The 12,074-nt window shown below is 38.8% G+C and overlaps 1 non-coding gene across 1 annotated transcript; it reads left to right on the plus strand.

Moving 5' to 3' along the window:
• Window positions 1-11,668: 11,668 nt before the first annotated feature.
• Window positions 11,669-11,776, plus strand: LOC112798747 (small nucleolar RNA R71). Its single transcript, XR_003200344.1, has one exon. It is a non-coding gene; the product is annotated as a small nucleolar RNA R71 (small nucleolar RNA).
• The last annotated feature ends 298 nt before the right edge of the window (window positions 11,777-12,074 follow it).

The following is a 12,074-nucleotide window of genomic DNA, read 5'->3' on the forward strand; positions in this document are numbered from 1 at the left end:
AGAAGCTTATGACAACTCAAGGTTCTACAAAGAAAAGTTGAAGGCGGTACATGATAAGAAAATCAAGAGAAGAGTTTAGAGCTGGGGATCAAGTCCTTCTCTATAACTCAAGGTTGAGATTAATGCCGAGCAAACTGAGGTCAAGATAGGATGGACCATATGTGGTGGAGAAGGTTGAACCGCATGGAGTTGTTGACGATCGGATTTCTATCGGTAAAGAATTCACAAATAAGTTCGCATTGTAAGTATAGTTTCTAAACCAATGAAAAATCCTTTCATGCAAAAGTTTTGGTTGTCACAAGTAACAAACCCAGTTATAAAACCGAAGTATTCAAACCTCGGGTCGTCTTCTCAAAGAATTGCAGGGAGGTGTGTTTTATTATTGGTTATGAAAAATAGTATTTTTGGGTTTTTGAAAGGTTTGAACAGAAGAAATAAATTGCAGGAATTAATAAATCAATAGCTAAGAAGACTCTTGGAAAGGTATGAAAATTAGAAGTGCTATCCTAGTTATCCTTAACAATTGTGATGAGAATTGGCTTTTGCTCCCACTTGGTCAACCTCTAACTATGAAGGTATGTTAAGTGGATAAATTAATTTGATTCCTCAAGTCCTAGTCAATTCCTAAGAAAAGACTAGAGTTAGGGGAATTCAAATCAATCAGCAAAGAATTCCAATTTTCAATCATCAGCTGAGTTTGATAACTCAAGAGTCTCTAATTACTCAACCAAAGCTAAGAGTGTAAAAAGCTAAATTAAAATCATATATCTGAAATACTTCGAATTATATTAAATAGAAAGTTAGATTGAACATAAGAATCCATAAACCAAATTGGCAACATCAAGTAATCAACTAAAGTAATAGAATAAATAAAAGTAGAAGAAAACATAAAAGAAAAGTAAAGGAATATTAAACCTGGAAATTGAGAAATAGAAATCCTAATCCTAAAACCTAAGAGAGAGGAGAGAGCCTCTCTCTCTAAAAACTACGTCTAAACCTAAAATTATAAATTATGAGCCTATGTTCAGTATTCATTGAGTCTCTGCATGTTCCCTGGCTTTATTCTGTGTTTTTGGGCCGAAAACTGGGTCAAAACACGGCCCGAAATCGCTTCCAGCGTGTTCTGTTAATTCCTCAGATCGCGCATGTCACATGTACGCGTGCGCGTCATTCAGCTTTTTTTCTTACCACATGTACACGTCGTCCACGCGTTTGCGTCATTCGTGCAGACTCCAATCCACGCGTTCACATCAGGTACGCGAACGCGTCACTGTGATTTTTCCATTTCGCGCGGTCGCGTGAGCCATGCATCCGCGTCGGTGTTTGTTGGTCATCTACTTAGTTTCTCGTGTTCCTTCCATTTTTTGCAAGCTTCCTCTCTATTCTCTAATCCATTCCTGCCCTATGAAGCCTGAAACACTTAACACACGGATCACGGCATCGAATGGTATAAAGGAGAATTAAAATATACAATAAAAGGATCTCTATGAAGCAAGTTTTCAACCATAGAACAACTTTGGGAAGGAATTGTAATATCATGCTAATCATATGAATAAGTGGGCAAGAATTTGATAAAAACCACTCAATTAAACACAATATAAACCATAAAATAGTTGTTTATCAGTCGTCCATTTGAGTCACCCCTCAAGCCCTACCTTCTTCAAGGTTAACGGCCACCATTTAAACCTTTATCATGGTGCAAAAGTGAAGAACAACAAGTAGCTGGAGATCTTTCTCTTGAAAGACCCGGCTAAGAAAGAGGACTGAGCTTATGGACCGTCCAACTTAAGAATGTTAAAGAAAAGTGCTAGGTGGGAGGCAACCCACCATTGTATGATAGTCCTATTTTATAGTTCTATTTTATTTATTTGCTTATCTTTGTTTCATTGGACGTTTGTGCTAATGATAAAAAATGCATGTTTATCTTTATTCTGATATTTTCAGAAAGAAAAAAAAACTCACGTGTAAGCGTCCCCAACGCGTCGCTTCTCTTCTCCCATTCCTTTCTTCTTTCTTCTCTTCTTTCTTCTTTCTTCTTTCTTTCTACCTTTCTTCTTCTTCATTCCTTTAACTTCTCATCTTTATGCTCTTTCATTCTCTTTTGTTTATTGCATTTGCATACCTTCATTTATTGCATTTTCACTGTGTTGCTTCTTCTTATTTTCCTTCTTAAGTTTACTCTTTTACTATTGGTGTTGAAGTTTTCCACGCAATTGTTGATAATTCTTGAATCATTTTAGTGCTTCTTGGCTTGTTTGATATTGTTGGGTGATAAAATTTTTAAGTCAATGCTTAATATTTGATGACTCTTGCATCCTTTGTGCTTTGATATGAACTTGCATGTCTTTCATGACCCAATCATTATTATTTGAACTTGATGCTCCAAATGCTCCTTATGCCATTTACTTATACTTTGACTTTACTCTTACATCAAGTGTTTATTGATATGCCATTCGCTTATATTGCTTTCTCACTTTCATGTTGTAACTACTATGTAGTTGAGAAACCCACTCTTATTTGGCATTAGCCCCACCTATATTCTATCTACTTTATATTTCGGCTTAATCTTCCATCTTTTTCTCCCCTTTCAGGTTGGCCAACAAGAAGAGAAAGGAAAAGCTTCTAAATGGAGCAGACAAACAAGTTCCTCTGCATAATTCTTTGAAGAAGCTCATCAGTTGTGAAAACCCAACAAGGAGGAGTCCGACTTTCCGTACCCACCACTTTGGCTATGAGTTTCATTCTAATTATGTTATAGGAAATGGGAATTACAATGACAACAGGCATCAAGGATGGAACTATCAAAGATGGGAGGAGCCTCAAGGATTTGAGCAACCTTCTTGGCAACAACCTCCTCCAATGTATTATGAGCAAGAATCATACCATGAAGCATACCAATCTAATAGCTATGGTGGACCTCCTTGTGGTTATCAACCACAACCACCATGTGCCTATGAGCCCCCTCCTCAATATAGCTCTCAACCACCATACTCACAAGCCTCACATCACCAAATACCTTCCTATAACTCACCTCCATCATATTGCCAACCTTGTATACCTCAACCATATGATCTATATGAACCATACATAGAATCACCACAATTCCACCAAAAATACTCCCAAGAACCACCTCCATATGCACCACCTCCCTATTCTCACCAAGATGAATCACCTCCCATATATGAAAACCTTCAACCACAAGATGAATTTGCCATTCCACCACAACCTTCCATGGAAGAACACCCATATCTATCCATCCAAGAGCAATATGATCCTACTTATGTTAGTCAAGTGGAACAAGAGCCAATGGATCGTCTCAAGGAAGCAATAGATCGACTTCAAGCAATCATTCGTCAAAAGGAGCAAGAGGAAGCCCAAAAAAGGCACGAAGCTATTGAGGCTAACCTTGCCAAAATTAAAGCCAACTTGGACTCATGAAATTCATACCGTAGACAAATCATCTCCACGGATGAATGTGAAAAATCAACCGAAGACAGAAGCATGAAGGAGATTTTAGAATGTCAACATGAGAACAAGAAAATGGAGTGTGTTGTGCAACAAGTAGAAAGGATGGAAATTGTTGATGAAGAAGAAGTGGTTGAAGACCTATGCAAAGTTAAACAAGAGGTGGATTTCTAGCTTGAGAACACTTCTACACCAAGTAATGTTGTTGAAGATTTTGTGGAAGTTGTTAAACCTTCTTCCATTGAGCTAAGAATTGATGTTGAGGAGGATAATGCGTAGCCTCTAAAGCATAGTATAGATGATGAAAGATTGGAAGAAGTTGAGCAAGCAAGCTCCACCATTGAAGATGATTCCACACCAACCAATGTGTCTTTTGAAATTGATGAACCTCCCTCATTGTGTTGTGAAATTGATGACAAGGAGGACCGTGCACAACCTCCGACGCATGGCTTGAGCAATGAGAAAAGTATAGAAGAAGTTGGTGAACAAGGAATTGAAATTGAAGAAGCTTGTCAAGAGGTAAAGATAATTCAAGAGGAAGAAAAGCGAGTTGCAATTACTTCGCTAAGGCCGGTTGGAGCCTCTCTCACCAAGTAACCATCCATTCTTTCATTCAAGTGGGTAAAATTCTTGTCCCTAAGCTTCACTTTCCCACTTGAATATGAGTTGCTTAAGACGGATGGTCAACTTAGAGCTCTTTTGTTGAATTACAAAGGTTGGAATCATGCTAAATCGAATGGATCTAGGAGGATCATTTGGTACTTAAATGAGAATTCAGAGTGCTTCTCACCCAAATAGAACAATGATGATCAATTAGAAGACGGGAGTAAAAATAAGATATGGGATCCTGGATCACAACATGAATGCCAATTTTGGGAGCTCATGTCTTGTGAAGAACTTCACCTAAACTTGGTGAAGTCAGTTGGAAATTCTGACAACCGTTTGAGGAGCAAGCATTCTTGGAAGTTCAAGGATGAGTACAAGCATAAACCACCTTAACAAAGAGCCTCCCAAATGTCCAACTTAAGGACAATAAATAAAAGTGTTAGGTGGGAGAAACCCCATCATGGTAAACTCTTTCCATTATCTTGTACATATAATCAATGAATGAATTGGGTTGCCATTGTTACGTAGTTTTCTTCTTTCCATAATTTTGTATATCTTGCTTTGATTGCTAGGTTGCTTATTAAATTCATTTTTTGATTAGAATAATTGTTTTTGAATTGTATTTTTCTTGAAGTGCAAGTTTTGTTTGCATTGTCTTTGGAAAAATTTTCAAAAACTAAAAGATTTTTAGTTAAATTTGAATTTCAGTTAGTTTAGAGTGTTTATAAATTAGGAGAGTGTAAAATTTTGTTTTTATGCTTCTTTTAAAAAAAAAAGCGCTACCCACGTGTGTGCGTGGACGACGCGCACGCATCATATTCACTGCTGCAACTCCCTGGTACAAAAACCAGAGAGTTGTGATGGAGTTGTGCGGCTACTATGAGCTAGGCACGATTTACACCCATGCATATGCATGACTGACACATACGCGTCACTTCAATTTTCTTCATATCACGCATACGCGTGGAGGACGCTTACGCGTCCCTTTTCCTTTCTGCTTTCCATGTGCGCGTGGTCCACGCTTGTGCGTCACCACACGTCCTAAGCTCCCCTGTTCCTTCTCTCTTCTCTCCTTCTTTCTTTCTTCTTCTTCCCTTCTCCCATTTCTCTTCTTCCCTTTCTATCTCTTCTTCTTACCTTTCTCATAATTTCTTACTTACTTTTCTCTATTTCTTATTCTCCCTCTTTTTAAATTTTCGCTTCTTATTTTTCTCATCTTTCATTTTCTTTTGTTTATTGCATTTTCATACTTTCATTCATTGCATCGTAACATTGTTTGTGTAGTTTGTTCTTATTTTCTTTTGTAAGTTTGTTATTTTAATATTGGTGTTGAATTTTCTTACTCAACTGTTGAGAATTTCTTGGACTATTTTGGTGCTTCGTGACTTGTTTCGCATTAATGGCAATTTTTGTTCCACACACAAGATTAGTACTTTAGTCCTTTCTAACTCACTATTATGTATTTTTGTGCTTTATTATCAATGAGTTAGGATGGGACCGAATTCTCTCATGCATATGACTAATTTTGTTTGTGTCAATGATTGTTTGAACTTGATGCTTCTGAATATTCTCTTCATGCTATTTACTTATGCTTTGACTTTACTCTTGCATCAAGTATTAGTTGATATGCATTAGCTCATACTATTTTCTCACTTACATGTTGTACTACCATGTAGTCGAGAATCCCACTCTTATTTGGCATTAGCCCCACCTATATTTTATTTTTTTGATATCTTTGCTTGTGGGATTTTTCTTCTTCTTTTTTCTTTCCTTTTAGACTGGCCACCAAGAGGAGAAAGGAAAAGCTTCTAAATGGGGGCAACAAGTAAGTTCCTCTGCACAACCTTTTGAAGGAGCTCATCAGTTGTAGCAACCCATCCACCTTGCTCTTCTTTGCATGCACCGAGGACGGTGCAATCTTTAAGTGTGGGGAGGTCAAGGATCGACTTTCGTGGGTAACAATGATAGGCAAAATTGTGACTCATAGTTTTCACAATTTGAACAATTCCTAGCAATGGCTCCAAAAACTTGGTGCACATTACTATGGTTCACATACATTCTTCACAACTTCGCACAACTAACCAGCAAGTGCACTGGGTCGTCCAAGTAATAAACCTTACGTGAGTAAGGTTTGATCCCACGGAGATTGTTGGTATGAAGCAAGCTATGGTCATCTTGTAAATCTTAGTCAGGCGGATTCTAATGGTTATAATGGTTTTCGAATATAAAGATAAATAAAGCATAAAATAAAGATAGAGATACTTATGTAATTCATTGGTGGGATTTCAGATAAGCGCATGAAGATACTGTGCTCCTTCTAAATCTCTGCTTTTCTACTGCTTTCATCCAATCATTCTTACTCCTTTCCATGGCAAGCTGTATGCTGGGGGATCACCGTTGTCAATGGCTACCGTCCGTCCTCTCAGTGAAAATGGTCCAGGTGCGCTGTCACTGCACGGCTAATCATCTGTCGATTCTCGATCATGCAGGAGTAGGATTTACTATCCTTTTGCGTCTGTCACCACACCCTACAGTCGCGAGTTTGAAGCTCGTCACAGTCATTCAATCCCTGAATCCTACTCGGAATACCACAGACAAGGTTTAGACTTTTTGAATTCTCAAGAATGCTGGTAATGGATTCTAGCTTATACCACGAAGATTCTAATCTCACGGAATGGAAGGCTCTGCTGTCAGGAGAGGCAACCATGCGTCGTGGACTAGGAATCCAAGAGATACGCACTCTAGCTTTCGCAGGTAAAACGGAAGTGTTTGTCAGGCATGCGTTCATAAGTGAGAATAGTGATGAGTGTCACGGATCATCACATTCATCAGGTTGTAGTGTGAATGAGTATCTTAGAATAAGAATAAGTGTGAATTGAATAGAAAACAGTAGTAATAGCATTAATACTCGAGGAACAGCAGAGCTCTACACCCTTAATCTATGGTGTGTAGAAACTCCACCGTTGAAAATACGTAAGTGATAAAGGTCCAGGCATGGCCGAATGGCCAGCCCCCAAATGTGATCAAGAGATTAATCAAAAGACTAATTCCAAGATTCAAATATAATAGTAAAAAGTCCTATTTATACTAGACTAGTTACTAGGGTTTACAGAAATAAGTCTAAGTGCAGAAATCTACTTTTGGGGCCCACTTTGGTGTCTGCTTGGGCTGAGCTTTAGCTTTACACGTGTAGAGGCTTCTCTTGGGGTTAAACACCAAGTTGTAACGTGTTTTTGGGGTTTAACTCTGGTTTGTGACGTGTTTCTGGCGTTTTACTCCAGAATGCAGCATGGGGCTGGAAATGAACGCCAGTTTGCGTCATCTAAACTCGAATAAAGTATGAACTATTATATATTGATGGAAAGCCCTGGATGTCTACTTTCTAACGCAATTGAGAGCGCACCATTTGGAGTTCTAGATCTCCAGAAACTCTATTTCGAGTGTAGGGAGGTCCGAATCCAACAGCATCTGTAGTCCTTTTTCAGCCTCCTATCAGATTTTTGCTCAGGTTCCTCAATTTCAGCCAGAAAATACCTGAAAAATCACAGAAAAACACACAAACTCATAGTAAAGTCCAGAAATTTGAATTTTGCATAAAAAATAATAAAAACATCCCTACAAGTAGCTAGATCCTACTAAAAACTACCTAAAAACAATGCCAAAAAGCGTATAAATTATCCGCTCATCACACCACCAAACTTAAATTGTTGCTTGTCCCTAAGCAACTGAAAATCAAATAGGATAAAAAGAAGAGAATATACTATAAATCCTAAAATATCAATGAATATTAGTTCTAATTAAATGAGCGGGACTTGTAGCTTTTTGCTTCTGAACAGTTTTGGCATCTCACTTTATCCTTAGAAGTTTAGAATGATTGGCATCCATAGGAACTCAGAGTTCAGATAGTGTTATTGATTCTCCTAGTTAAGTATGTTGATTCTTGGACATAGCTACTTTTATGAGTCTTGGTTGTGGCCTTAAGCACTTTGTTTTCCAGTATTACCACCGGATACATAAATGCCACAAACACATGACTGGGTGAACCTTTTCAGATTGTGACTCAGCTTTGCTAAAGTCCCCAGTTAGAGGTGTCCAGAGCTCTTAAGCACACTCTTTTTGCTTTGGATCACGACTTTAACCACTCAGTCTCAAGCTTTTCACTTGGACCTTCATGACACAAGCACATGGTTAGGGACAGCTTGATTTAGCCGCTTAGGCCTAGATTTTATTTCCTTGGGCCCTCCTATCCATTGATGCTCAAAGTCTTGGATCCTTTTTACCCTTGCCTTTTGGTTTTAAGGGCTATTGGCTTTTTCTGCTTGCTTTTTTCGCTTTCTTTCTTTCTTTTTTTTTCCGCAAGCTCCTTCTTTTTCATTGCTTTTTCTTGCTTCAAGAATCAATTTCATGATTTTTCATATTATCAATAACATTTCTCTTTATTCATCATTCTTTCAAGAGCCAACAATTTTAACATTCATAAACAACAAGATAAAAAATATGCACTATTTAAGCATTCATTCAGAAAATAAAAGGTATTGTCACCACATCAATATAATTAAACTAATTTCAAGGATGAATTCGAAACTCATGTACTTTTTTGTATTAGAAACATTTTTCATTTAAGAAAGGTGAAGGATTCATGAAATTATTCATAGCCTTAAGACATAGTTACTAAATACTAATGATCATGTAGTAAAGACTCAAAACATAAACAAACATAAAGCATAAAATCGAAAAATAGAGAGATAAGAACAAAGAAGTTAAGGAATGAGTCCACCTTAGTGAGGGTGGCGCCTTCTTCTTGAAGGACCAATGGTGTTCTTGAGCTCCTCTATGTCTATTCCTTGCCTTTGTTGCTCCTCCCTCATAGCTCTTTGATCTTCTCTAATCTCATTGAGAATGATGGAGTGCTCTTGGTGTTTCATCCTTAATTGGTTCATGTTATGACTCAATCCTTCTAGAGAAATGTTGAGTTGTTCCCAATAGTTGTTTAGAGGAAAATGCATCCCCTAAGGCATCTCAGGGATTTCTTGATGATGAGCTTCCTCATGCGTCTCTTGAGATTCATGAATGGGCTCTCTTGTTTGCTCCATCCTCTTCTTAGTAATGGGCTTGTGAGATGAATCTCTCCATCTCCCATCACTCAGAGGTGGAAGCAATTGCCTTCCCTTTCCTCTTTCTTGAGGTTTCTCTGGCCTTAGGTGCCATCAATGGTTATGGAAAAACAAAAAAGCTATGCTTTTACCACACCAAACTTAGAATGTTGCTCGCCCTCGAGCAAAAGAAGAAAGAATAGAAGAAGAAGAAGAAGAAGAAGAAGATATGGAGGAAAGGGAGAGAAGTGAGGGTTTCGGCCAAGGGGGAGAAGAGAGGGTTGTGTTGTGTGAAGAAGAGAGAGGTGGGATAGGTGGGGATCCTGTGGGGTCCACAGATCCTGAGGTTATCCTGTGGGGTCCACAGATCTTGAGGTGTAAAGGATTTCTCATCCCTGCACCTTTTAGGCGTGTAAAACGCCCTTTGTATTCAATCTTGGTGTTTAACGCCAGACTGATGCTTGTTTCTGGTGTTAAATGCCCAAATGTAGCCTATTTCTGGTGTTTAACGCCAGCCTGATGCTTGTTTCTGGCGTTAAACACCAGCTTGGTGCTTGTTTCTGCCGTTTAACGCCAGACAGATGCTTGTTTCTGGCGTTTAAACGCCATACAGCTCTTCCTCCAGGGTGTGCTTTTTCTTCTGCTATTTTATATTATGTTTTTAATTTTTGCAATTATTTTGTAACTCCACATGATCATAAACCTAATAAAACATAAAAGAACAATAGAAATATAGATAAATAAAAATTGGGTTGCCTCCCAATAAGCGCTTCTTTAATGTCAATAGCTTGACAGTGAGCTCTCATGGAGCTTCACATATGTTCAGAGCATTGTTGGGACCTCCCAACGCCAAACTTAGAGTTTGAATGTGGGGGTTCAACACCAAACTTAGAGTTTAGTTGTGGCCTCCCAACACCAAACTTAGAGTTTGATTGTGGGGGCTTTATTTGACTCTGTATTGAGAGAAGCTTTTCATGCTTCCTCTCCATGGTTGCAGAGGAAGATCCTTGAGCTTTAAACACAAGGTAGTCTCCATTCAATTGAAGGACTAGCTCTCCTCTGTCAACATCAATCACAGCTCTTGTTGTGGCTAGGAAGGATCTTCCAAGGATGATGCATTCATCCTCATCCTTTCCAGTGTCTAGGATTATGAAATCAGTAGGGATGTAAAGGCCTTTAACCTTCACTAAAATGTCCTCTACCAATCCATAAGCTAGTTTTATTGACTTGTCTGCCATCTCTAATGTGATTCTTGCAGCTTGTACCTCAAAGATCCCCAGTTTCTCCATTACAGAGAGTGGCATAAGATTTATACCTGACCCCAAGTCACACAGAGCCTTCTCAAAGGTCATGGTGCCTATGGTACAGGGTATTAAGAATTTACCAGGATCTTATTTCTTTTAAGGTAAAGTTTGCTGAACCCATGTATTTAGTTCACTAATGAGCAAGGGAGGTTCATATTTCCAAGTCTCATTACCAAAAAACTTGGCATTCAGCTTCATGATGGCTCCTAGATATTGAGCAACTTGCTCTTCAGTTACATCTTCATCCTCTTCAGAGGAAGAATAGTTCTCAGAGCTCATGAATGGCAGAAGGAAGTTTAATGGAATCTCTGTGGTCTCTATATGAGCCTCAGATTCCTTTAGGTCCTCAATAGGGAACTCCTTTCTGTTTGGAGGACGTCCCATGAGGTCTTCCTCATTAGGATTCATGTCCTCCCCTTCTTCTTTGGATTCGGCCATTTTGATTATATCAATGGCCTTGCACTCTCTTTTTGGATTCTCTTCTGTATTGCTTGGGAGAGTACTAGGAGGAGTTTCAGTGATTTTCTTACTCAGCTGACCCACTTGTGCCTCCAAGTTTCTAATGGAGGACCTTGTTTCATTCATGAAACTTAAAGTGGCCTTAGATAGATCAGAGACTTTGTTTGCTAAGCTAGAGGGGCTCTACTCAGAAGTCTCTGTCTGTTACTGAGAAGATGATGGAAAAGGCTTGCTATTGCTAAACCTGTTTCTTCAACCATTATTAAAGCCTTGTTGAGGCTTTTGTTGATCTTTCCATGAGAAATTTGGATGATTTCTCTATGAGGGATTATAGGTGTTTCCATAGGCTTCACCCATGTAATTCACCTCTGCCATTGCAGGGTTCTCAGGATCATAAGCTTCTTCTTCAGAAGATGCTTCTTTAGTACTGTTGGATGCATTTTGCAATCCATTCAGACTCTGAGATATCATATTGACTTGTTGGGTCAATATTTTGTACTGGGCCAGTATGGCATTCAGAGCATCAATTTCAAGAACTCCCTTCTTCTGAGGCGTCCCATTACTCACAGGATTCCTCTCAGAGGTGTACATGAATTGGTTATTTGCAACTATGTCAATGAGTTCTTGAGCTTCTGCAGGCATTTTCTTTAGGTGAATGGATCCACCTACAGAATGGTCCAGTGACATCTTAGAAAACTCGGATAGACCATCATAAAATATATCCAAAATGGTCCACTCTGAAAGCATGTCAGAAGGATACTTTTTGGTCAACTGCTTGTATCTTTCCCAAGCTTCATAGAGGGATTCACCATCTTTTTGCCTAAAGGTCTGAACATCCACTCTAAGCTTGCTCAGCTTTTGAGGAGGAAAGAACTTGGCCAAGAAGGCCATGACCAACTTATCCCAAGAGTCCAGGCTATCTTTAGGTTGTGAGTCCAACCATGTTCTAGCTCTGTCTCTTACAGTAAAAGGGAAAAGCATGAGCCTGTAGACTTCAGGATCTACTCCATTAGTCTTAACAGTATCACAGATCTATAAGAACTCAGTTAAAAATTGATAGGGATCTTCTGATGGAAGTCCATGAAACTTGCAGTTCTATTGCATTAGAGCAACTAGTTGAGGTTTCAGCCCAAAATTGTTTGCTCCA

Source organism: Arachis hypogaea, chromosome 4 (genome assembly GCF_003086295.3).
Source record: "Arachis hypogaea cultivar Tifrunner chromosome 4, arahy.Tifrunner.gnm2.J5K5, whole genome shotgun sequence".
Classification (NCBI taxonomy): Eukaryota; Viridiplantae; Streptophyta; class Magnoliopsida; order Fabales; family Fabaceae; genus Arachis; species Arachis hypogaea.